Source organism: Heterocephalus glaber, unplaced genomic scaffold (assembly GCF_053883595.1).
Source record: "Heterocephalus glaber isolate CG9 unplaced genomic scaffold, H.glaber_assembly_v1.0 deba00001755, whole genome shotgun sequence".
In the NCBI taxonomy this organism is placed as follows: domain Eukaryota; kingdom Metazoa; phylum Chordata; class Mammalia; order Rodentia; family Bathyergidae; genus Heterocephalus; species Heterocephalus glaber.
Genome location: NW_028258453.1, coordinates 2,227,430 through 2,251,141, shown reverse-complemented (window position 1 = coordinate 2,251,141; position 23,712 = coordinate 2,227,430). Strand labels below are relative to the sequence as shown.

The 23,712-nt window shown below is 45.5% G+C and overlaps 1 long non-coding RNA gene across 3 annotated transcripts; it reads left to right on the top strand.

The window, feature by feature from the left end:
* The first annotated feature begins 254 nt into the window (after positions 1-254).
* On the top strand, positions 255-23,712 carry LOC110346296 (uncharacterized). 3 transcript variants are annotated; one of them, XR_002390235.2, is made up of 7 exons: positions 255-712; positions 2,461-3,511; positions 3,717-3,757; positions 5,516-5,564; positions 8,430-8,541; positions 18,620-18,814; positions 19,131-23,712. It is a non-coding gene; the product is annotated as an uncharacterized LOC110346296 (long non-coding RNA). The 3 variants fall into 3 exon arrangements; XR_015447362.1 differs by lacking the exon at positions 5,516-5,564; XR_015447361.1 differs by lacking the exons at positions 255-712; positions 2,461-3,511; positions 5,516-5,564 and having other exon boundaries at positions 3,542-3,757.

The following is a 23,712-nucleotide window of genomic DNA, read 5'->3' as shown; positions in this document are numbered from 1 at the left end:
CTTTTGGACTTGGACAAGACTGGAGACAGGGAGATTAGACCATAAGGCCCTTATAAATTATTAAAATCCCGAGTGCTTACTTTCTTTTTTTGAGACAAGGTGTAACTATGTAGCCAGGCTTGTCTGGAACTCATGGCGATCCTCCTGCCACTGCCTCCCTAGTGCTGGAATTACAGGCTTGTGCCTCCACACCTGGCTTCCAAAGTCCTCAGTCACATTGGGTGAGCTCATCATTCCTTGCTGGAATTTCATCTTTCCGCCCAATACTGTGTGTTACAATATCAGGAGTCAGTTTCCCAGAAGTTCTAGCTCCTCTGCTGTAGCTCTACCGAATGTATCTATACCAAATCCTATTACATCAGATGAAGGTCAGCAGGCTCCAGGGCAGTATGCTCTTCATGGTGACTAAGCGGAGGAAAGTTCCTTTGGAAAGGTCCTAGAGTAAAACAGGGGCTCTATTCTCCTCTTCCTGTCCCAGGTAGCACCTACTTCCCAGGGTCCAGTGCAGCCAGCCCCAGCCACTGAGAGCCCTTTGCGTTCCCGAGCATGGCCACACGGGGGCGCGCGCCTCACGCTCCAAGCGCCTTGGCCTGGAATCTGGGTCCTGGCCTCGCGCTAGAGCGGCCTGCTCTGGCCCTACAGTATCGCCACAGCTCTGAGCGCCTCTACCCAGAAGCCTGCCGGAGCCTCTGACCCTGTTCAACCCAGAAACGTAGGTGCCAGCACGGGTTCTTGCTTGCTTGTGGGGAGACTGGAAAGGCTCCGGAGACAGCGGGCACTGGGACCCAGGACCCCCCAGAGCAGGCCGTCCTGGGATGCCCTCTCCCCTATCCCTGCGCTGCGCTCGGACACAGATCTGGAGGGTCGACCCTGGGCTTTCCTAGAAGCCTCACCCTTTTGGTTTCTTGGCCAAGCTCAGCATCTTGGTCTGCAAATCACCTAAGCTGGTGGCAGCGCTGGGGGCACCGACTTGCAAGTGCCCCGGGCGGTGCAGGGTCACAGGGGTTGGGGATGTCGTTTTCCTCTTCCATCCCCTCCTTGTTCAGCGACCACAGGCCCCTGAGAGGGCTGCTGACTCTGAGGTTGGAGGCTCAAATGGCAGGGACCTCACAGCCCCAGAGGGAGTTTTTCTGTTTTGTAAGTGAAGGTCTGGAGTTCATGTGTTCTGCAAACATTTACAGTGTCTGCTTGGGCCTAGTTCTAGGGTTAGGGACGGGAGTGGAGGGCAGCAGACAGCCACCTTCATGAAGCTTGCATTCTGCTGCAGAAAGTAAGTCAGATGGATTCATTAAATAGACTGCAGTAGTAATGTGATCTGCCCAATCACAGGAGAGAAGGAAAGCAGTGTAAGCATATTGTGTGCCTGTGATCTGTCTGTGAGTGTGTGTGTGTGTGTGTGTGTGTGTATGTGTGTGTGAGTCCCTCTTGGATGACATTTCCCTGTATTCCAGAGGGCCGGCAGCCAGGTGGCCCCACCCCCTGACTTGTGCCAGCTGGGGCGTCACTGCAGGTGATGGAGCCATCCAAGTGCTCAGAGCTGGTGTCTATAGAACAATGCCAGGCTGTGGTCTTGAGGCCCCAGAGGCAGAGGTTCCTGTAGAAACAAGGTCACCTTTCACGAAGCGGAGGGGAGACACTATGCAGAGAGGTGGAGGCTGGGGCAAGGTTACAAGTTGGGGGAGCATGTTATAAGGTGATGTGTTTCGTAGATGATGCCCAGGATGTAAAACGCTGCAGGGCAGGTGGGGACGTGGGGATCTGGACTTCAGATGTGTTTTATTGAAAGTGCAATGTTTTGCCAGCCCGTGTGTGGCCCTAGGGTCCCACTTGTGATTCCTGTTGCAGAACCCATGGGGTGTCTTGGGGATGGGCCTGAAGGGGCCCAGGGCACCCTGGAAGTCAGGGCTCCCAGCCAGCCTGGCTCTCTATGTCTCCTTCGATGACTGGACATGCACAAGTGTCTGTCAGGAGCCCAGGTCCTCAGCGTGGCCTTCTGTGGTCTGCCTGGAGGGCAGCTGTTTTGTCCAAATTTGGCCCAGACTTTCCTGGTGTTGGCACTGAAAATTCCCCTCCAGGGAGCCCCTCAGTCCGGAAAAACTGGGAAGGTTGACTGCTCTGCTGCCTGGTGCCCTCAGAAGACCCTTGAGAGACCACATCCTCCTGGGTCCTCTGCTGGCCTCACGTCTGTGGTCTGCAGGTGGTCCCTAAGGGTGACCCATGGGGTCTGGCTTTCCTGCAAGGGCTTTGTCCTAGGCCAGGCTCAGATCCCACTCAGACTGGGGCTGGGATGATTCTCAGCTGTGCAGCCTGGCGGATCTCAGCTCAGACCCGAGTGTGCCCCTGAGGAAGCGGCTTGACCTGTCTGGACCTCTGTGCTAGTGATGATACAGTGTTTCAGGATGCAGTGGTCTCCTCCTGCCCTCCTGAGTGTGTGCTCACTCTGCTCTGCATTTCCTGCAGGTCACTTCCTCCCTGCTTTCCTCTGAGGCCTTGATCCCGGGTTGGCTTGTGCAGCACCTCTGTAGAAGCACTTTGTGAGCCTCTGTCTGATGAACTTCCTCCACCCTGCTGCCCATGTTACCCACCTGGGGGCTTGCGGGCCTTCTGTCTGAAAACACTGCTCCACTCCAGGAGGCTGTGCATTTGGGGGGTGGGAGGCTGGACACCCATGGCTGGGATAGATGGATATGGACATCTGTGACTCACACCCAGCAGGGGTCTCAGTCCGAGTGCAGGCTCAGCTGAGGTCTCTCACCTGCCCTCACCTGTCACGTGGGGCACATGAGCCAGCACTGACAGAGCCATTCCATTGCCCACCCCGACTTCCTGTTTGGTGGTGGTGTGGCTTCTGTCTCCACCCTTTTATTGTCACTTGCTCATGCTGGGGTCTGGCCATGTGTCCCCTCGCAATGATGCTCCACCCACCCTGGCCTGAGTGTGGTGTTAACGTAGCCTGATTCCGCTGTGCTTTTTACCACCATGGGTTGGGTGTGCAACATTAAAGAACATCCTTGACAGGAGCTCTGGACCCTCTTCCCTCCCAGGGGCAGAAAGGGGTGCCAGGGTGGGGATGGCAAGATAGTTCCGGGTTGCTTTTCATCCTCCCTGGCCTTGGCCGAGGGTCACTAGTTTAGCAGGGCTGGGTGGCGGCCCTGTCACTGCTGTTCTTTCTGGTGTCATCATCACTGCCACTCAGCCTGTTCCCTGTCCCAGCCCCGTGGCTCCTTCCCTGGCCATGTGCTGAGTTGGCACAGAGTCCCCAGTAGGCCTTGTCTTTTACTGCTGGATCATTCAACCAGAAAACCCTAGGAGCTGGCAGTGCCCTCTCCTGAACCAACCCCAGCCAAGGACAAGGACCACATGGGTGCCCCGTCCCCCGTGAGGTTTCACAGGCGCTGGCTGCCTTGGACTGAGCTCCGGCACTGGGCCCAGCGGACTGCACCAACACGGAGTCTCATCTCGGCATCCAAGCTTTAGTTAATCACAAGAAGCTCTGTCACCAATTAACCAAGTAAGCTGCAACTGATTAAGTTATCTCTGCCTCACTTCCGTTTCCTAGAAATACGTCAGATCTTAACTGTCGGCTGGTGCTTTCTAAACCTTTTTTGGTTCTGGGGGCTCCCCTGTGGGCGGATGGGTTTTTATTTTGTCTTATTTCTCATTGCTCAATTGCACTAAGATGAATTTAAAAGTCTTAGGGTTTCTCCTCTCAACAGGACCAGGAGAGCTGCTGCTGAATTTCCAGCCAAGTGGATTGGTGAGTTTTATTCAAACCTGCCCTTTGTGACTCCATGCCCAGTGACGCACACAGCCCCCTGGGACCCCTTGGAAGGAGCGAGTCAGGAATGGACTGTGCCAGTGTGGATGGTGGGCCAAGTGGCTCAGGGAGCCACCATGGGTGCCCTGTCCATCGCTTGGCCACAGTGCGGTCCCAGCCCAGGCAGCAAGAGGAGAGTGCTCACACCCAGAGGGAATGGATGAAAAGTGGGAGGGGTAGCCAGATCCTAAGGGTGCCCCACTTCCATCCTTGGGGGAGCCCAGCAGGCTTACACGGGGTGACAGGGCTGGGGTCCTTCTGGCCGGCTGCTCGGGAGGAGGCTGCCTCAGGCTCCGCCTGCTCTGGGCTCCACAGAGGCCAGATTCCCAGATGAGGAGAGGCTGAATCCACAGGAGGCTGGGGTAGGGGGAGCAACAGCCAGACCCATGCCCAGCTCCTGCCCCTGCCCCTTTGGCACCCCGACCGGCCTGCCCACACCTCCCAGGGCAGACACAGCTTTGCCCCAGGCTGAGGGCCCATGGGGGAGGGGGGCAAGCTCCTTCTCATCGAGCCCCTTGTTCACACATGCACTTCAGTTCCTCAAATGGAGTCCCCACAGGCCGAGAGGTGTTGCAGCGTCCCGGGGCTGGCTGCCAGAGTCTTTGGTCTCCTGCACTGTGACTCACATCTGTGTCCATGAAGTTTCCAGCGTCCAGTCCCCCAACAGACAGCCACAATTAAAGGGCAGACTTTCTGTGCTGTCCTTGGTCTGAAACCGTTCTCTTGTGCTCAGATCCTGAGGTTCTCACTGTAAGCTCCCGGGAAGGCCCTGAGGTCAGCGACGCTGGGTATTACAGTGGTGTCCATTATGGGCAGGACTGTCTGGGCCAGGCGTGAATGACTTAGCGCTCCATCCCATGATAGAGAGGACATCACAGAGCCAGTGTTGTGAAAGATTGTGCAAGACACACTGCTATCTGCCTTCCTGGTTTTGGTGTGGTGTGCACTAGGTGTGTTGGTGTTTGTGTACCATATGTGTGTCCATGTGCATGTGGTGTGTGTGAAGTGTATGTATGTAGTATTTACGGCATTTGTATGTTGTGTGTGTTTATGTGTGGTGTAGCATATGATGTACATATGTATGTGCTATGTGGTTATGATGTGTCTACATGTGGCCTGTGTGTCGTGTTTGTGGTATGTATGTATATGTGTATGTATGTATGGGTGTGTGGTGTTTTTGTGTAGTGTGTATGCTGTATTGTAGGTAGTATATGTTGTATAGCATATGTTATATATGTGGATGTGTATATGGAGTGTGATGTGGGTGTAGGGTACATGTATAAGTGTTGGGGCAGGGTGAGTGGTGTTTTGGCAATATGTGTATGGTGTGTGGTATATGTTGTATTCGTGAGTGGAGTGTGTGGGCTGTGTGGTGTATGCATGCAGTGTGTATGGTGTTTGTGTAGAAGATGTGGATGTGTGTGGAATGGTGTGTGTGTGGTGTGCGCGTGGAAAAGAGGACATTGTCACACCTCAGCATACCACAGCAGGGGGATGGAATTCCTTACAGCTGTGCTCAGCTAGATGCAACAGTGCCCATCCTCTCTGGTCCTGTGACTTTGCAGTTAGGGAATGACTGATGCCCTGTGAATGGATGCTGCCTCTCTGGGGCTGTGCAGTGGTGTCCTCTCCATCTGAAGCACGGAGGACACCATTGCCAGCTTTCGCACATCTTGCTCACCCTGTGCTCATTTACAGGCAACATCACGTGCTGAAGGTCCTGAGCTACCTCGAGCTTACACTCCACGTAAGGGCTTCCTGTCTGACAGCATACATCCCTGTGGGTGGGGTACTCAAAAGCCACAGGCCAGGAGAGGCTGTCATGGGAGCAATGGGCCAGGCATGGTGGGGCAGGTTGCATCCCATGTGGATTCAGCTCCCAGATCCCTAAGTTTCTGCCTTCTGGGTTGGCTACCTCCAGGCCTCAAGGGAGTCACACCTGGGCTTCACCATCTTTCTCCCCCAGTGCCAACCTGCACACAGTGCTTGACTGGGGCCTTCTGGCTAGGTCTAGACCATTCCCTTGTCTCTACTCTCCCCTGAATCCCACCACCCCACTTCTTTCTGTTGCATTGCTTTGTGCAAAGCAGGGTGTTGATAGAAAATGTGCCTCTTCCTTGCCAAGTCCCAAGATTCCCTGCAGTTGAGGTCTGAGCCCTGTCTCCTCTGAGTGTTGCTTCTGAGTCAGGAAGCAGAAGCAGCTCTCCAGCTCCTCTCGGCATGATGAGGTAGCGAGAGAGATTGTAGACACTTCTGCTTCCAGTTTACTCAAGTAACAAGATAGTTTCATCTATAATGGGATAAATGGAGAGCCATGCCTGATGTGGCTGGTGTTATTATGGACTATTTCTATGTTAGAGGCGATGAGAAGAGAATACAGAGATGGCCCTTGCAGATTGCAAAGGGTGATGTTAACTACAACCAAGCAATGTCTGACTTGTACATTTTGCAGAATAGGGGGGTGCTTGTGCCCTCAGAGGCCCCACTGTGGCCAATCAAGCAAGGTCTCTCACCAGGTGCAGGGCTCTCTAGGCCTGGGGGCAGAGGTCCTGGGATGAACCGAGGAAGGTCCCTGAGATAGAGGTGCCCCTCAGGTCACCAGCCTGGTCTCCAAAAAGGCCAGGAAAGAGACAGACCATCATTTGAGGGGCCCAGAGAAGGAACCTGAAGTTGAAATCAGGAAAACTGACTTTAAGTTGAGCAAGGGATGAAGCCATGCCAAGCATTAATTAGCTCAAGTAGATGACCCAAAACCAGATTCAAACTGGCTTCGAGTGTGGCTTGCCTTGGACCTAAAGGAAGCCATAAGTTTGCAACCCTTTCATCTTTTCCTTCTTTGTGTTCCATTTTTATTCTGTGTTGGATCTACTCTGAGGCACCCTCCTATGGCCTGCTCCTAACCCTGGCAGTACAGTCTACCCCACCAGGCCCTAGGGAAAGGAAAGAGTCCCCTTCTAGGGAGCCCTGGAAATGTCATTGTGTCTGTGACTCTGTGCCATGTGTTCATCCATGAAACAATCCCTAGGCTAGTGAGAATGTAGAGTTCTGCCCTCAGAGCCTTCCAGGTCTCTAAGCATTGTGCTTTTCCTGCCCTGAGCTTTCCACGCGTGTTTTCCTGAGGTGCCTAGCTTTCCTCTTCCAGCTAGAAAACCCCTCTGCGTTCCTCAGGATACAAACTGTCAGCTGTTCAGTAGGCCTCCCAGGTATTTTCCTGTCTATGCTCAGGCTCCCTGTGCAGTTGTTTTTAAAAATCATATTATTCTGTGTTTCCAGGAACCCAAAAGCTCTTGAGGATTGTATTTTACAATAATCTTTAATTTTTTAATTATGAAATGTTTCAAAAATTGGAAAACCACAGAAAATAGCAAGTGAATATTCACCACCCAGATTTAATAGCTAATAACAGCTTGCCCATTTGTTTTACTTTTCTCCTTCTATTAGAAGAAATTAAAATTTAAAAAATATATCTAAAGGACTAATTTCTCCTTCTCTTTCCTTCCACTCTCAGGCTCCTGAAGTTGGATCAAATTTCTATTCAACTGTATGCTCTTGAGAATTATTTCTGTTGATTTGTAGAATGTAGTTTATACCACAGTGGAATTGTGATAGCCTTCCATTACTGTAACAGAATAACTGGGATAATTGACTTTTACGGTTTAGATCTAAAATATCCCCTAAAAGTAACATCTGCAGAGGTTGGGTATGGTCAGAGGGGGTCTGGATTACTGGAAGTATGACCTGGAGGGGTATATTTTTGTCTTTGGCTCCTTCTTTCTCTCTCTGCTTCCTGGCTGCCATGGGTGGAGCAGCTTTCCTCCACCAAGTCCTTCCACCATGCTGTCTCTGCCTTTGAGCTAGCTAACCATGGACTGAACCCACAGAGACTGTGAGCTAAATAAACATCTCCTTTAAAGTTGCAGGAGTCAGGTATTTTGTTCCAGAAATAAGAAAGCTGACTAAACATTGACTTATGAAGAGGAGAAGTTTAATGTAGTTCAGAGTTTGGTGACCAATTGGTCCTGTTGCTCCGGGCCTGTGGTGAGGCAATGCATCATGGTGGAGCAACCCATCCCTTCATGGCTGGCAATGAAAGGGCGAGGCATGCTTCCCATGACCTGAAGACCTCCACTAGGTGCTAGCTCTTAAAGATGCCACTACCTCCCCAGCAGTGCCAAGCCGAGGACCAAGCCTTTCACACATGGGCCCTTGGGGTCATGCAGATCCAAGTTTTAGCAGTCATGTTTTGATTGTACAAATAAACCACAGTTTACATGGCCTTCCCTCTCCTGATGAGTGGATGTGTTTCTGATTCTTCACATGACAAGCTGGATCAGTGAATGTTCTTGCCTACTCTCTTGTTCTTCAGGCAAGAACCTGTTAGCAGACACACCCATTGGTGGGACCGTGGGCTGGTACCCAGGGCGGTTGCATCCTCCAATTTAAACTGTGTCTGCATCCTCTTCTGAGGCTTGTCTTGCCTGTTTACCTGCCACCAAGGGTTTCAGGTCTGGGCTGCCTACTAAGCTCATCCACACTTAGTGTTAGGAGACTTTTAAGTGTTTGTTGATTTGATTAGAAGAAAAGATAATTTTGTTTCATTTGTGTTTCACAGGAACTTACTAGGTGGAGCCTCTTTTCATACTTATATCTTCAGTGCCAGGCCCAGGTAGCTTTGGAATGTTGACTGGAGATGGAAGATAAGGGATCCAGCCCTCTTCAATCAGGCAAGCTGGCCAGGCTTTTACTGTGGGGTGGTCTGCATGGGTGGGAGGCCTGTGAGAAGGTGAGGCTGCCTAGAGCCCAGGCCGTGGGCACGGAATTGGACTGAATGGGCAGGTGCTGATGGCCAGCAGGGCAGGGATTTGAATCAGGAGTTAAAGGCTGCACTTCAGACAAAGCCTCTATTGAGGGTGGGTGGGGGTGAGAAGCCAGGGAAGGGGCTGGGCAGGGGCAATGACCCTGTGAAGAATAAGGATGTGATGGTTTTGGGTCACCAGGACCAGGTGGGCAGGAGGCTGCTTAGTCCACTAGGTGACAGCCCTTGTGCCAGCCTCTGGGCCTGCTTCCTTTGCTGTCAGCATGGACTCAGGGCCTCCCAGCCTCCTTGGAAGGCCATAAGAAATCTCTTAGCCTCATGGAAAAGGTGGGTCCTCAATCCCTTTTCTTTTTTTTTTCTTTAATTAGTTTTATTGGTACATTTTAGATATACATAAAAACATTCATCATATGGAATTTGTACCTTTACATGATGTATCTTGATTCTTCTTTTCTTCTTTCTCTCTCCTTCCTTCAACCCCTCTGGTCCTCCTTATTTACAAAGGTTTTGTTTCCATTACTCCTTCTATTCTCTTTTTTTTCCTTTTGCCTTCCTTTTTTCCTCCTCCTCCTCCCTAACTTTCCTTCACATTTGAACATTTTCTTCCTATTTCACAATATCTATTATACATTTTGGTCCTTATTTTTACATTTTCAGTTTCTCACACCAGAGAAACAATGCGATATTTACCCATGTGTGTCTGATTTATTTCATTAAGAGTATGGTCTCAAGGTGCATCCATTTACCTAGAAATGTCTCAAGTGTATCCTTCTTTGTGGCTGAGTAGTACTCCACTGTATAAAGAAACAAATTTTCTTCATCTATTCATCAGTTGTTGAGCATATGGGCTGTTTCCAAGATTTAGCTATTACCCACTGTGCTGCTCTAAACATGGGTGTGCATATATCACTGTGGTATAATGCTTTCAAATCTTTCAGGAAGATATCAAGATGGGGAATAGCTGAGGCAAATGGAACCTCTAGTTTTACTTTTTTGAGAAATCTCCACACAAATTTTCACAATGGTTGCACCAGTCTACACTCCCCACAACAGTGGAGAAGGGTTCCTTTTTCTCCACAACCCTGCAAGCATTTGGTATTGGTTGATTTCTTGATAGTAGCTATTCTTTCTGGGGTGAGATTGAATCTCAGTGTTGTTTTAATTTGCATCTCTCAAATAACCAATGATGTTGAACATTTTTTTCTTATATTTCTTTGTCATTTCTACTTCTTCATATGAGAAGTATCTCTTCATTTTAGATGCCCATTTTTGAATTGGTCCTTTAAATTTGGGGGTCTGATTTTTTTTGAGTTCTTTCTATATTCTAGATATTAGTCATTTATCTGAGGAAAAGCTAGCAAAAATTTTTTCCCACTCTGTAGGTTCTCTTTTCACTCTTTTTCTGGTTACTTTTGCTGTGCAAAAGCTTTTCAATAAGATGAGATCCCAATTGTTGATTCTTTGTGACATTTCTTGTGCAATCAAGGTTTTGTTCAAGTCTTTGCTTACACTTATGTCTTCAAGAATTCTACCTATTTTATTTTACAGTAGATATTCTGTTTTAATATTTACATCTTTGATCCATTGATTTTAGTTTAGTGCATGGTGAGAGATATGGGTCTAGTTTTAGTCTTTGGCATGTGGAAAGCCAGTTTTTCCAGCACCATATATTAAAGAGACTGTCTTTCCTTCAGTGAAGGTGTTTGTCCCCTTTGTGAAAGACAAGGTGGCTGAGTGTGTTTGGAGTTGCTTCTGCATCCTCTATTTTGTTTCACTGATCCTGGGGTCTGTCTCCCTCAACCCCCAGTACCATGCTGTTTTTATCATTGTAGCCTTGTAGTATAATTTCAAGTCAGGGATTGTTTGAATCTTTGTTGCCCAGATTGCCGAAGTCTCTTCTGGTTCCAAGTGAATTTCAGGAATGTTTTCTCTAATTCTGTTAGGTATGCTATTTGTATTTTGGAATGCATTAAATCTGTATAACAATTTTTAGAGTATGGCCATTTTCACTTATATTGGTTTTTCCTACACAAGAGCAAGGATATCTTTCCATTTTCTGATATCCTCTTTGATATCCTTTTTCAGAGTACTGAAGTTTTCAATGTAAAAGTCTTTTACCTTTTATTAGATTGATTCCTAGGTATTTCATTTTTTTGGATATTATTGTGAAAGGTATGGCTTTCCTAATTTCTCTCTCAGTGAGTTTATTATTTGTGTTCAGGATTTTTGAATGTTGATTTTATATGCTGCTATGCTACTTAATTTGATTATTAAATCTAGGAGTCTTTTGGTGGAATTTGGGACTTTCTATGTAGAGTATTATGTCACCTGCAAATAATGATAATTTAACTTCTTCCTTTCCTATCCTATTCCTTTTATTTGTTTCTTTTGTCTAATTGTTCTGGCTAATGTTTCCAGAATTACATTGAATAAGAGTGGTTATAGTGGACATCTTTGTCTTGTTCTTGATTTTAGAGTGAAAGCTTTCAGTTTTTGATCTTTAAGTACGATGTTGGATGTTTGTTTGTCATAGATGGCTTTTATCGGATTGAGATAATGACCATCTGTTCCAATTTTCTGTAGGAGTTTTTATCATCAATGAGTGTTGGAATTTGTCAAATACTTTTTCAACGTCTATTGAGATGATCATGGTTTTGGGTCTGTTAATATGATGTATTACATTTATTGATTTGCATATATTGAACTATCCTTGCATTCCTGGGATGAATCTTACTTGGTCATGGTGTGAAATCTTCTTGATGATTTGCTGCATTCTGTTTGCCAGTATCTTTTTGAAGATTTTTGCATCTATGTTCATTAGGAAGATTGCCCTGGAGTTCTCTTTTTTGGTTGGATCCTTCTCTGGTTTAGGTATCAAGGAAATGCTTGCTTCCAGGAATGAGTTTGGGAATATTGTTTCCCTTTCAATTTTAGTAAAGAGTTTGAGGAGTAGTGGCATTAGGTCTCTAAATTTCTTGTAGAATTCAGCAGTGACTCCATCAGGACCTGGGCTTTTCTTTGATGGTAGGTTGCTAATTACATTTTCAATTTTATTGACTGATATTGGATTATGTAGAATTTTTATATCATGATTCAACTTTGGTAATTCACATGTATCTAGAAATCTGACCATTTGTCTTCTGTATTTTCCATTTTATTGGAATACAGGTTCTCAAAGTAGGTATTGATGATCTGGATTTCTGCAGGATCTGTTGTGATTTCACCCTTTTCATTCTGATTGCATGGATTTTAGTTTTTCCTTTCCTTTTTTTTTGATAAGATTGGCTAAGGGTTTGTGATTTTTTTTTAATCTTTCAAAGAACCAACTCTTTGATTCATTCATTTTTTATGTTGTTTTTTTAGTCTCAATTGCATTAATTTCTGCTCCGATCTTTATAATTGCCTCCCTCATATGAGCTTTGGGGTTGAGTTGCCCTTCTTTTGCTGGAGGCTTGAGGTTCAACATTAAGTTGTTTATTTGCACTTGCTCTTTTTTCCTGATATGAGAATTTACTGCTATAAATTTCCCTTGTAGGACTGTTTTCATTGCATCCCATAAATTCCATAATGTTCTATTGGCAATATCACTTAATTGATTTCTTCTTTAATTTCATCTGTGACCCATTGGTTGTTCAGGAAGGTGTTAATTTAATTTCCATGTGTTTATGAACTTTTTGTAGTTTCTTCCATTGATTTCCAATTTCATTACACTATGGTCTGATAATATGCATGGGATAATTTCAATTCCTTTGGATTTATTTAAGCATTTTCTATGAGCTAGGGTATGTTCTATTATGGAGAACATCCCTTGTGTAGCTGAGAAGAATGTATATTTTGATGTTGTTGTGTGGAACACTCTGCACACATTTAAGTCCATTTGTTCCAAAATTTGGTTCAGTTCTAATATTTCTTTGTTGATTTTTTTGTTTAGTTGACCTTTGTATTTGCAACAGTGGGGTATTGGGGTCCCCCATCACAATTGTATTAGTGCTTATTTGATTTTTCATGTCTGTTACTATTTTATATAATTGGATATGCTGGCATTTGGTGCATATATTTGATTGTTATCTCTTCTCCTTGGATTGTTCCCTTAAGAAGTGTGTGGTGATCTTCTTCGTCTCTCTTGATCAGTTTTGGCTTGAAATCCACTTTGTCTGCAAATACAACAGGTGCTTTTGCTTTTTTCTGAGTTCTTGTCACATGGAGTATTGTTTTCCATCCTTTGACTTTCACTCTATGAATTTCTTTTTGAGTTAAATGTTTCTTGTATGTAGCATATTGTTAGATCTTGCTTCTGATCTATTCTGCCAGTGTGTTTCTTTTGATTAGTGAATTGATACCATTTACATTGTTGGTTATAACTGATATGTACTGACTTATCCTTGTCATGTTATTTTCCTGGTTTTTGTTCCCTTTTCCCCCCCTCTGTTTAATCACTTGCTTTGACTTGTGGATTCATTCTGTTGGGGTTCATGGAGTTGTAGTCTTCATTTTCTCTTTCTAGAATGTCCTTCAGGACACTTTTGAGTACTGGTTTGGTGGTCATGAATTTCTTCAAGTGTCCTTTGTCATGAAAGTGTCTGATTTCTCCATCCATTTTTAAAGATAATTTTGTGGGATACATCAGTCTAGGCTGGAGATTGTTTTATTTAGGGCTTGATACTTCACTCTAAGCTCTCCTTGACTTGAGGGTTTGTGTTGAGACATCTGCTGTGATTCTGATGGACTTCCTTTATAAGTGATTTGTTTCTTTTCTGTAATACCTTTTAATATTCTGTTGTTATGTTAAATTTCTATATTCCTGACTGTTATATGCCTTGGGGTAATTTTTTTTTTAATCATGGCTAATTGGAATTCTATATGTGTCACTTATGTGTATGTCAAATTCTTTTGCCATGCTTGGGAAGTTTTCTGCCATTACTTCTGTTAATAGGTTTTTTTACACCATTCTCATTATATTCTGCTTTTTCATTTACTCCAATCCATCTTATGTTATTCTCTCTCTCTCTCTCTCTCTCTCTCTCTCTCTCTCTCTCTCTCAGCATCATCTAGCAGCTGTTGGATTGATTTTTCATGGTCCCTTGATATTTTTAAGAAATCTTTCTTTTTATGATCACTGACTGCAATCCTGTCTTCTAGATCTGAAATTCTGTCCTCACTTTGGTTCATTCTGCTGTGTAAACTTTCAATATAATTTTTTAATCTCCTGGATATCTGGTTAAATCTGTTTCATGGATTCCATTTCTTTCCTATGTTGGGCATTCATGGTTTACATCATTTTCCTGAACTCCTCTATTTTTTTATGTATATATTCTCTAGATTCACTAGTCATGCCCTTCATTATGGCCATCATCTCTGAAGTTATCTGAGAGATTTTTTCTGATTTGATTCTTTCTGGAGCCTCATTCACTTGCTTTGTTATTTTTCACTGTTACCACTTCAGACAGTCTGGGTAGGTGGTTTTCAAAATTTTCCATCTCATATCTCCCTGGATATGCTTTTGGTGAGCTGAAAGCCTGGAGTTGCATCTTCCATCCATGTCTTCTCCTTCCTTTCTCTCTCTCTCTCTCTATTTCTTTCTTTCTTTCCTTCTCTCTCTTTCTCCCTTTCTTCTTTCTTTCTTTCTCTCTCCCTTTCTTTCTTTCTTTTCTTTCTCTCTCTCTCTCTTTCTTTCTCTCTCCCTTTCTTTCTTTTCTTTCTCTCTTTCTTTCTTTCTTTCTTTCTTTCTTTCTTTCTTTCTTTCTTTCTTTCTTTCTTTCTTTCTTTCTTGTTTTATTCCTGCATTGATGCTTGTAAATTATTTATGGTAGATATCTTTTCTGCTAGTATCAAGAACCCTTAGGAAATGACTACTCAGAGAAGTCTTCCATATGTAGCTGGCTTTTGGATTTTGAGTCTGTTGAAAGATTCTACCTCTTCAATTTATTAGGGATGAGAAATTGCTGCCTATTTTGCCTAGGCCCTGATTCTTTGGCACTGGCCTATAGTATTGTTTATGACTCTCAGGCAATCTCAGTCTTAGCATACAAGGAAGAACAACTGTGTAGAACAATTATGTCACTTTGGCTAAAGTAGAATCAATGATAACAGTAACATCAAACAATCCTAGAAAATGACAAACTGTGGTAATTATTAATTTGCCTCTTTTAATTGTATGAACAGGATTTGTAGTTATATAACCAAATCTAAAACAAACCAGAAAATTGTGTACAGTAAATTTGCTCTCAATGTGGCAATTTTACTCTTAGGAGAAAATTTTAAAGGGGTTAAGGGGGAAAAATAGAGAAATAGAAGAAGAGAAAGGGATTAGAATCAAGGCTGGAGGTCAAAGGATGATTATGGAAGCTTTGAGAACTGATGAAGAAGACAGGAGGTAAAGAAAGAAGGAAACAAAAGAAAAAGGAACAGAACAAAACAACTAAACAAAAAACTAGAAACAATGTTCTCACTTGTATAAAAACAAGAACAAACAATCAAGAAAAGGAAAAAAAATATTTTTTAAAAACCAAAAAATTTTTTAAAATGTTCACTTCAGGGTGTGTCTCTCTTGTCACTGGTAGACAGAGGGGCCAGACAGAGCCCAGATCCATGTTGACTGATCCCAGCAATCCAGCAGGGGAATTATGGTGGTGGTGGAGAATCCCAGCAAACCTGGGCCTTTAGTTCCACTGAAGTTCAGGCTGCTTCTAGTTTCTGGCTGTGAGGTTAGTACCTCAGTTCTTCAGCCCACAACACTCCAAGTAACTCTGGCCAGCTTGAACTTGGTTCCCTACTGGCTTGAACTCAGCTCTCTGCCAGCTTGAACTTGGCTCTCTGATCTCTTGCTGGTTTGAACTCAGTTGCACCTCACTCTGATACTTGGAGCCACTAGATTGAGCCACCCTGCAGCTGCTCTGAGCTCTGACTTCCATTGGTTCTTGACTACTGGCAAATTGCCCTCTCCTAGGGAGTGTCTGAACCTGAAAACTCACCAGCTACTGTAGTCTGCAGTATCCACTGCTCTATTCCAGTGGTGTGTTTCTCTGTGGAGGCCTCTGGGTTTGCCAGTAATCACTATGCCTCTGCAGACTTGAACCACCCTTCCCACATTATGAGCTGGGGCTCAGGGAGAAAGCTCCACCTCACTCCTCCCATTATGGTCCCTCTCTTTGCTCTCCCCATGGGCTCTGAATCTCACTTCATATCCTTGCTGGGTCCTGTGGACCCACTTCCCTCCTTCTCTTCCTCATGTTCCTATATTTCAGTATCTCCTCAATCCCCTTTCTAAGGTGAGCCCATCTGCAACAATTGTTGGGACTCAGATTGAGACATTTTATTTCCAATTTCTTTCCTTCTTGTTGCTGTTCTGAGTCTTAAACGGGTTCCCAGGATCCAGGGTCTCTCCATCTGAATATGCACATGCACATACACTCACACTCAGGTTTGGTGGGTGCAGCTCCTGAGTGCCCCACAGGTGTCCCACAGATGACCTCTCTCCTGGGACTTACTGGGGAAATAGCAGAATGGAGGGGAGTCCTAACCATGTCCTTAATTACCAAGAACCACAGTGGCACCTCTGGCCAGAATTCCACTCTCCCATCCATGTGACTTTTTAAAGTTCAGAATAAGCTGTGTGGGGGGCATCACAGCCAATAATGCTCAATGTTCTAGCACCTCCCATGAACCTGGAACCTAGGTGTTCTCAGGAAAGCTCACCCAATAAATAATATAGGGCTTGAAACATTAACACTGTCAAGATGACAGTGCCTCTTGAGTTTGTCTGTGAATAGCATTCCAGCTCAAATAAAATATTATCAAGTTCCTATTTTACATCTTTATATATTTAATAAAGTTATTACTAAAGTTTATCTAAAATATAGACATAGAAGAATATCCAAGGAAACTGTGATACAAAAAAAGCCCAAATATTACACTTGTCTCGGATATTAAAACCTGTTATAAAGGGACAAAGTTGAAAGAACACAGTATTGCTACAGAAGTGGGTATATCAATGGGCAATATTAAAATGCAAAATATACTCAAGTAATGCAAGGATTTAGTTTATGATAAAAGTGGCATTTTAGAACAGTAGACAAATGCTGGTTCAATAAATGGGATTGATAAAATATGTAGGAAATAAGAGTAGTTAGATCTTGGCTTCATCTCATGCACAAAGATTAAGCACTGGTCCCAAGGAGTGGCTTTTTTTAGAATGTGTTTCCATGCCCCATGGCTCCAGGCTGCAGCGCCAGCCCTTCTCCATGGGGGTATCTGGGATCCACCTCTTCCATGGGGCTCTGGAGGAGTTGGGGCTCTGCTATTGGGCTTGCCTCAGAGGGGCACTGCTCCTGATGAATGCCATCCTTGGGGCCACACTGGTCCACAGCTGGGAGGGCACAGTCCTCCAGGGTGTGAGGAATTGGGGGCTGATCAAGTGAAAGACAAGGCCATGAGAGGCAGCAACCACAAGGTCCACTGGGCTCTGCACTGGAGTGTTCAGTGGAGACTTCCTCAAGCAAAAGTCTGTCTGGAGGCCATTGGATAGTGTGGTCACCACCCAGGGACAAGAGTCCAAGGGAACTGTGGGAGAGAAGGGAATTGAGAATGGCCTGTGTCTATGTGAGGGGATTCAGCAGTGTGGAGGGAAGTCTGAACCCAAGGCTCTGTCTGAACAGTGCACAGCCTTGTGTCCTGTCTTATCAATGAGTAACAGCTGTCAAGTGAGGTGTAGGGACAAGCAAAATGGGCAGTCTCTAAATGGCTAGGCCAGGCCAGGGATTTAGCTCAGCAGCACGGCACCTGCCTTGCAAGCACAAGGTCCTGAGTTTGATCCCCACTACCAAGAAAATAAATAAATAAATAAATAAATAAATGGCTAAAATTTCAATTGTTAGAGTTACTTTAAAAATAATTGCTTGGGCAAAATTTTGAGTTCAGTGTTGTCAGGGTTTTGAGCTAATGTGTCTTAGCCTACAAAGAAGAAATAAACAGCCTAGAGGCAGTACACAGAGCCCATCTTTATTGGCCCATTTTTAGTTGCTGTGACAAAATACCAGAGATTTGATACTTAATAAAGAAGAGAAGTTTTGGGGCTGGGGATTTAGCTCAGTGGTTTCGCCACCTGCTGTGCAAGCGCAAGAACCTGAGTTCAATCCCCGGTACCAAAAAAAAAAAAAAAAAGGAAGAGAAGTTTATTTAGCTCGCAGTTTTGGAAGTCCAAGTTTGAGCAGCCCCACTGACTTGACCTCTGATGGGGGCCTCATGGCAGGTGGTATCACAATGGGGAGAATGTGTGCTAAAGTGATGACAAAACAGGAAGCCAGAGATCTAGGGGCCAGGCTTGCTTGTTTTATAATAATGTGCGCTCACAGGAACAAATCAGTGTCCCATGAGAACTACATTAATCTTTCCATAGGGTGGTGCTCCCAATGACCCAGTCACCTTTCACTAGATAGGCCCCACCTTTTTACCACCTTCCAGTGTGGCTGAGCATGGAACCAAGCTTCCAATGCATGAGCCTGTGGGGGTGTTGCACAAACCATATCATTTATGTGACATGTCCCTCTCTTGCCAGAGGAGCTGGGGGTGCACCAGGCCCAGGGTGCTGCCTGGTGAGTCCAGCATGAGCCCCCTTCTCAGCTTTCAAAGACATGGAGTGGTTCTGTGGCTTCCTGAATTTCCAGCTTCCAGTGGGGGCCCCTGACTTTCTTTCTTTCTTTTTCTTTTCTTTCTTTCTTTTTTTTTTTTTTTTTTGTGGAACTGGGGATTGACCTCAGGACCTTGTGCTTGCCAGGCAGGTGCTGGTGCCACTGAACTAAACCTCCAGCCCATGGGGGCTCCTGACTTTCATGGAGCCTGATTAGCCCAATATTAGCACAAACCAGGTTCCACGTATGAACCACTCCTTCAAGGGGCACCACAGCCCAGAGGAGGAGCTCTGAGCTTGCTTTCCAGTTGGAATCATCTGGTCGCACTCCAATAATTCTGATGTAATCAATCTACTCCAGGGCAGTGGTTCTCCCTGCAAGGCTCTGAGACCAGCAGCAACAGCAGCAGCATCGTTAGCTGGAAATACCAATCCCTGGGCCCCAGATGCACTGATTCAGAAACTGAAGAAGCCAGCAGCTTGCGGTAACAAGCCCTTCAGTGACTCTGATACCCATAGAATGCTGAGAACAACGGGTCCAGAACAAGACTCAGAGGTCAGTATTTTTTAAAGCCCCCATGGATTCTAATACTGCAGTCTGATTAGAAATCATTGCCCTAGGCCCATGATGGTGAACCTTTTAGAGTGTTCAATGATACAGACAGCCTGCTGCACCATGTATGCCATAGGTTCATTACCACTGTGGTGTAGGCCAATGGTCCTGAAACTTTGCTGCATGTTAAACCATTTAGAGTAGAGGAGGTGCCAGTAGTGGTGATGCTATAGATTCAAAACGTTAAAACCTTGATCTATTTCCAGTCATTTTGACTTAGTTTTGAGGTCAGAAAAGTCACAAACCTTTCTCTCCCCAGGAGAATGTCAAGGGGCACCAAGGCTGGGAACCAGTGGACACCCTCCATCAGAGGGAGCATGACCTGTCCTGTGGAAAGGAGGAGATGCAGGCATCAGGAGGATTATGCTGTTCATAACTCAGGGAGGAGAGTGAGCAGCTGCTGGCTGCCTAACACATGCCTGGTGTTGTGCTACTTGCATCACCTCATGTATTCTCAATCAGTATTGGTGGGTAGGCATCACCGTATCATTTCATGCAGGAAACCACCCGCACAGCCTGCAGCTCTTTCCTGCTCCTCTCTGCCTGTCTCTCAAGCTTTGCCAAAAGATCTCCTTGGTTGGCAGCTATGCTGCCCAGAGCTGGGGTCTCTCACAATCGTTTTGTCTGCATGGGCCTGATCCCACCATGTGATGGCTCCTTCCAAGGTGGTTGGAAGAGATTAGGACAAAGAGCCTAGCAGGCTTTAAGGTGGTGAGTGGTCATCCCACTTTCCCTTTCTGGGGAAGGTGATGTGGGAGATAGGGAGGCATCTGCCCAGGGCTCTGCTCCCCATGGGAAGTGCCAGTGGAGGAGCCAGAGCTTGCAGAAAGGCGGTAGATGGAGCCTCAAGCCCTGAGCACAGTGAGGCCCAAGCTGGGGAGGAAGCACTCAGCAGACCTGAGTACTGAGGCTGCCCAGCGACCCCATCCTGCCCTATCACCATGTTCCTCACACAGGACACTCTGTTGGGTATGTCGATCAGGCTAGCTTCTTATCACAGCCTTGACTCTCAAGGCTACAGCTGCCAGGACCAAACAATTTCACTTTTGGTGCATTGATTTCCCACTTTTTCTAAGCAACCTAACGATGAAGATGATTGGCAACATTTATTGAGCATTTCTATGCCAGGAACTCTTCCGAGTGCTTTTGAAACAGGAGTGCCTGATTTCAAGAGCTTCAGACAGCCAGTGAAGGTCCTAGATGACTTCACCCCACAGCCTCCCTAGATAACCCTGCTCCTCTGCCGATGTTTCAGATGTCCCCATCCCAAGCTGGGAGAGCCCTTTCCCTACCCATGACAGCCAGGGAAGGTGGGCCTGGTATGCCTGCAGGATGAAGCAGAAAATTTGCAGCTTGTTAGCAGGCAGGAGACAGTATGTGTGTGGGCCTGCTCCTCCTGTCTATATAAGCAGCCCTTTCATTACCCTTGCTGAGTAAGTCTGGGTAACCTCCATCCATATCCAGCTCCCTCTTATGGTGCCGTGTAGGTCCTAACAAAGTATACAATGGGAGCAAATCCTGCGCCCTTCTCTAGCCTCACGTCTTCCTCTAGCACCCCCTAACTGGTAGACTCTAACAGGGCACAGCTGGCAAGGCAGAAATGAGTGGAGTTTGCACAGACCTGGCCTTGGCATCCCTGAGCTAGAAGGGATGAGGTAGAAGAGGAGTTTGGAGCTAGGAGATATTGCTTAATAAGCAGCACATCTTCCCATGGCCAAAGTTGAGGCCTCATCTCTCATACTTCAGCCAAGATCCTCATGTCTTTCCTCTCTGTTTGATTCCCTGGCAGCTCTGCTATGCTTCAGGTTCCCATGTAGCCTTTGCTTCTCTTCCATGGGGTGCAGAGGGCCAAAGTCTCTCTCCAAGCTGAAGAAGCAATGCCTGCACATCATATGTCCTCTGCATGCAGTGCTGGAGACTCAACAAGCACTTATCCCCATGTCTGCAAGCCCTGGAGTCCCCATTCCATTCACCATGTGTGCCCAGTACTCAGCAAGCCCCTTCCCTGAGATGCACTTGGTCAGGGATAGGAGGGAGGGAAGCCAAGGACTTACTTTCCTTCATTCCCTTCTTACCCTGTCCAGCTCCTTCCCATCATTTTGCTCACCTGAGTGTGGCACTGACACCTTATGGAATTTGACTTTTCCAGAAATGAATGATTTGATTTCTCAGGAAGGGATTAAACATGAGGTAGGTTTTAGCAATATCAAAGCAGCACATCAATTAAATATCTGCCTGAGAGTTCTCTCTGGGCTTCCGTATTCCAAAAAGCTCACAATAAAATTAACTCCAAAGTTACTGAACTGAGAAATGTTCAATTACTGTCTTGTTGGTGCAATAAAATAAAAAGGACTGTTTAGGATTTAATTGGCATCCAACAACCTGTGATGGTATGTTAATTAGACATCAATTACTGCAGAGCACTAATTGACATTTGATAAGCATTCTAACTGATGACCAGTGTTTGCTCTGCTGGATTAAGTGCCTCGGTGGGCTGTGTGTGACAGCTAGGAGGGGCTTGTTCAGTGCCTGCAGCCTCCCGATGGCAGGGCCATTTCTGATGTCTGACCCCTCTTTGGGAAATACTTCCAAGGGTCAAGCGATTGGGTTGTCCTCAAATGTCCTTGTGGGAAAAAGTCCTCTTCCCAATGGAGCCAGGCCTTACCTGTCTTGGATGTGGAAGAGCTTCCCTTTCCCTGCCTTCCCTTCTCAGCTTGCTTCTTTGCTTGCCACAAATGTGAGCTCAATTTCATGGTGCAAACATATCTGAGCGTAGTGTCTGACTCTACTACTTTTTCCTGGGTTCTGACTCTGGGTTTCATTTTCTTTCTCCATGCAACAGGTATTTGCTGTAGTCTCAGGATTGTTGATATGCAAGGGCTGGCCCCAGTTCTGGGCATGAGCAGGAGCTCAGTTCCTTTCAGTCTGCTCTTCTCTGCCCTCTCTTTCCCTACTGGTCTTCTGTCTCCATTCCTGGGCCCTGGCATTGTTCTCTGTTGGATCGTGGCCCTGACACCTTCCTAATCCTGCAGCTAAGTTCAGACCACATTTTGTCCCCATCAGAAACTCCTTGGATTTGTGATTTAAATGCTGTTTCCATTATTGGTTAGCTGTGTGACACTGAGTCAGTTACTCCCCTTCTTTGGTTTTTCTCTTTTATGTTTCAGGGTTAATAACAGCACAGTCAGCCCTCTGTTTCTAAACACATCCACCAATCCAACCGACCTTGATAATACTGAAAATATATTCAGGAAAAATTGCTTTGCACCAAACATGTGCAGATTTTTTTCTTATTATTTTCCTTAAACAATATAGAATAACAACTGCCTACATTGTGTTAGGTATCATAAATTATCTAGAGATGACATAAAATGTACAGGAGGAGATGCATAAGTTATATGCAAATACAAATACTATGCTGTTTTATATAAAGGACTTGAGTAGCCCCAGTGTTTGGAATCCATGGGGGTCTTGCCCTAGTTCCCCTGGATACAGAGAGACAACTGTATTTGCCTTTAGTCTTAGTGCAAGCTCTTAGGATTTTGTCTATGCTTGGTGAATGCTCAGTACATGTAGGCTGTTGCAATCATCAGTCTTCTAGGGTAAAGCCACCAAACTTGATTCTTAACCAAGCAGTTTTTTTTCAGCAACCAACTCTTGCATATATTCTGCCCTCCACCACCCTTTGTTTCCAGGTGGAAAGCTGCCAAGTGGCCTCATTCCATCTTCTTCCCTGCTTTCTCTTGGGGACTGCTGGGTCATTACAAACAGACCCTGGCTGCTTTAATGGAGCAGCTGCATAAAATGTGTGTATGTGTGTGTGTGCGTGTGTATGTGTGTGTGTGTGTGTGTGTGTGTGTGTGTATGCATGCGAGCATGTGCATCTGCATATTGGTGTAGACACTGATTAAGAGCCAGGGAGTCCTAGTTCTCGTACAGTATAAAAATGTGATTCTTTCTTTGCTCCCAGTTGGTATTCTATTCTAAATTATTACTTGGGAACCTGGATTGCTCATGGATCTAGGTCAACTCAATGAGAACTAATTTATTGAATGGCTAATTTGCTAAAAGACAACTCACCAGGACTTAATTTGCTGTAAGTCAATTTGCTGAATCATCAGATCCCTGAATGGCCAATTCACTGATAACTGTCAAAGACTCGACTGTGTTTAAGAGAGGTGGCTGCTGCTATTTGGGTAGCAGAACAAGAAGCACCTGTAAAAGACTGAAAAGGTAAGAAAAGAACAAGGCACATGTCTGTAAAGATAAAAGATAGGAGGCTACATTTCAGAGAGAGCCCATGTGTTCACAGTAAAATGATGTCTTATTCAGAAGCACTCTGCCTTTGAACAGTGTCTTAGTCACTTTCCTTGTTGCTGGGATGTGATACCTGACAGCCACAACTTAAAGGAAGAGAGGTTTATTTTGGCTCATGGTTTCAGAAGTTTCAGTCCATGGTTGACTTTCTCAGACACAGAAGCGGCATGGTGGAAGGGTCTATGGTGGAGGAAACTGCTCACATCATGGTGACCAGGAGGCAGGGAGTGAAGGGAGAAACCAGGAAGAGACAAACACATCATTCCAGGCTACACCCCCAGTGACCTGCCTCCAACTCCTAGCAAATCAACTATAACCCACCCATGATCCAAGCACCTTTCAAGAGTCCCAGCTCTGAACTCATGAGACTTTGGGGACACTCCAGATTAAATGATAACAAACTCTGACAAGCAGAAGAGTTCTACATCTGATTGGCCTGGCAGGCTACTTTGTAGCTGTAAGAAAGTGATGGTGAAACTAAAACAAAAAATAAATTCTCAATAAATTGACAACTCAATCCTTTA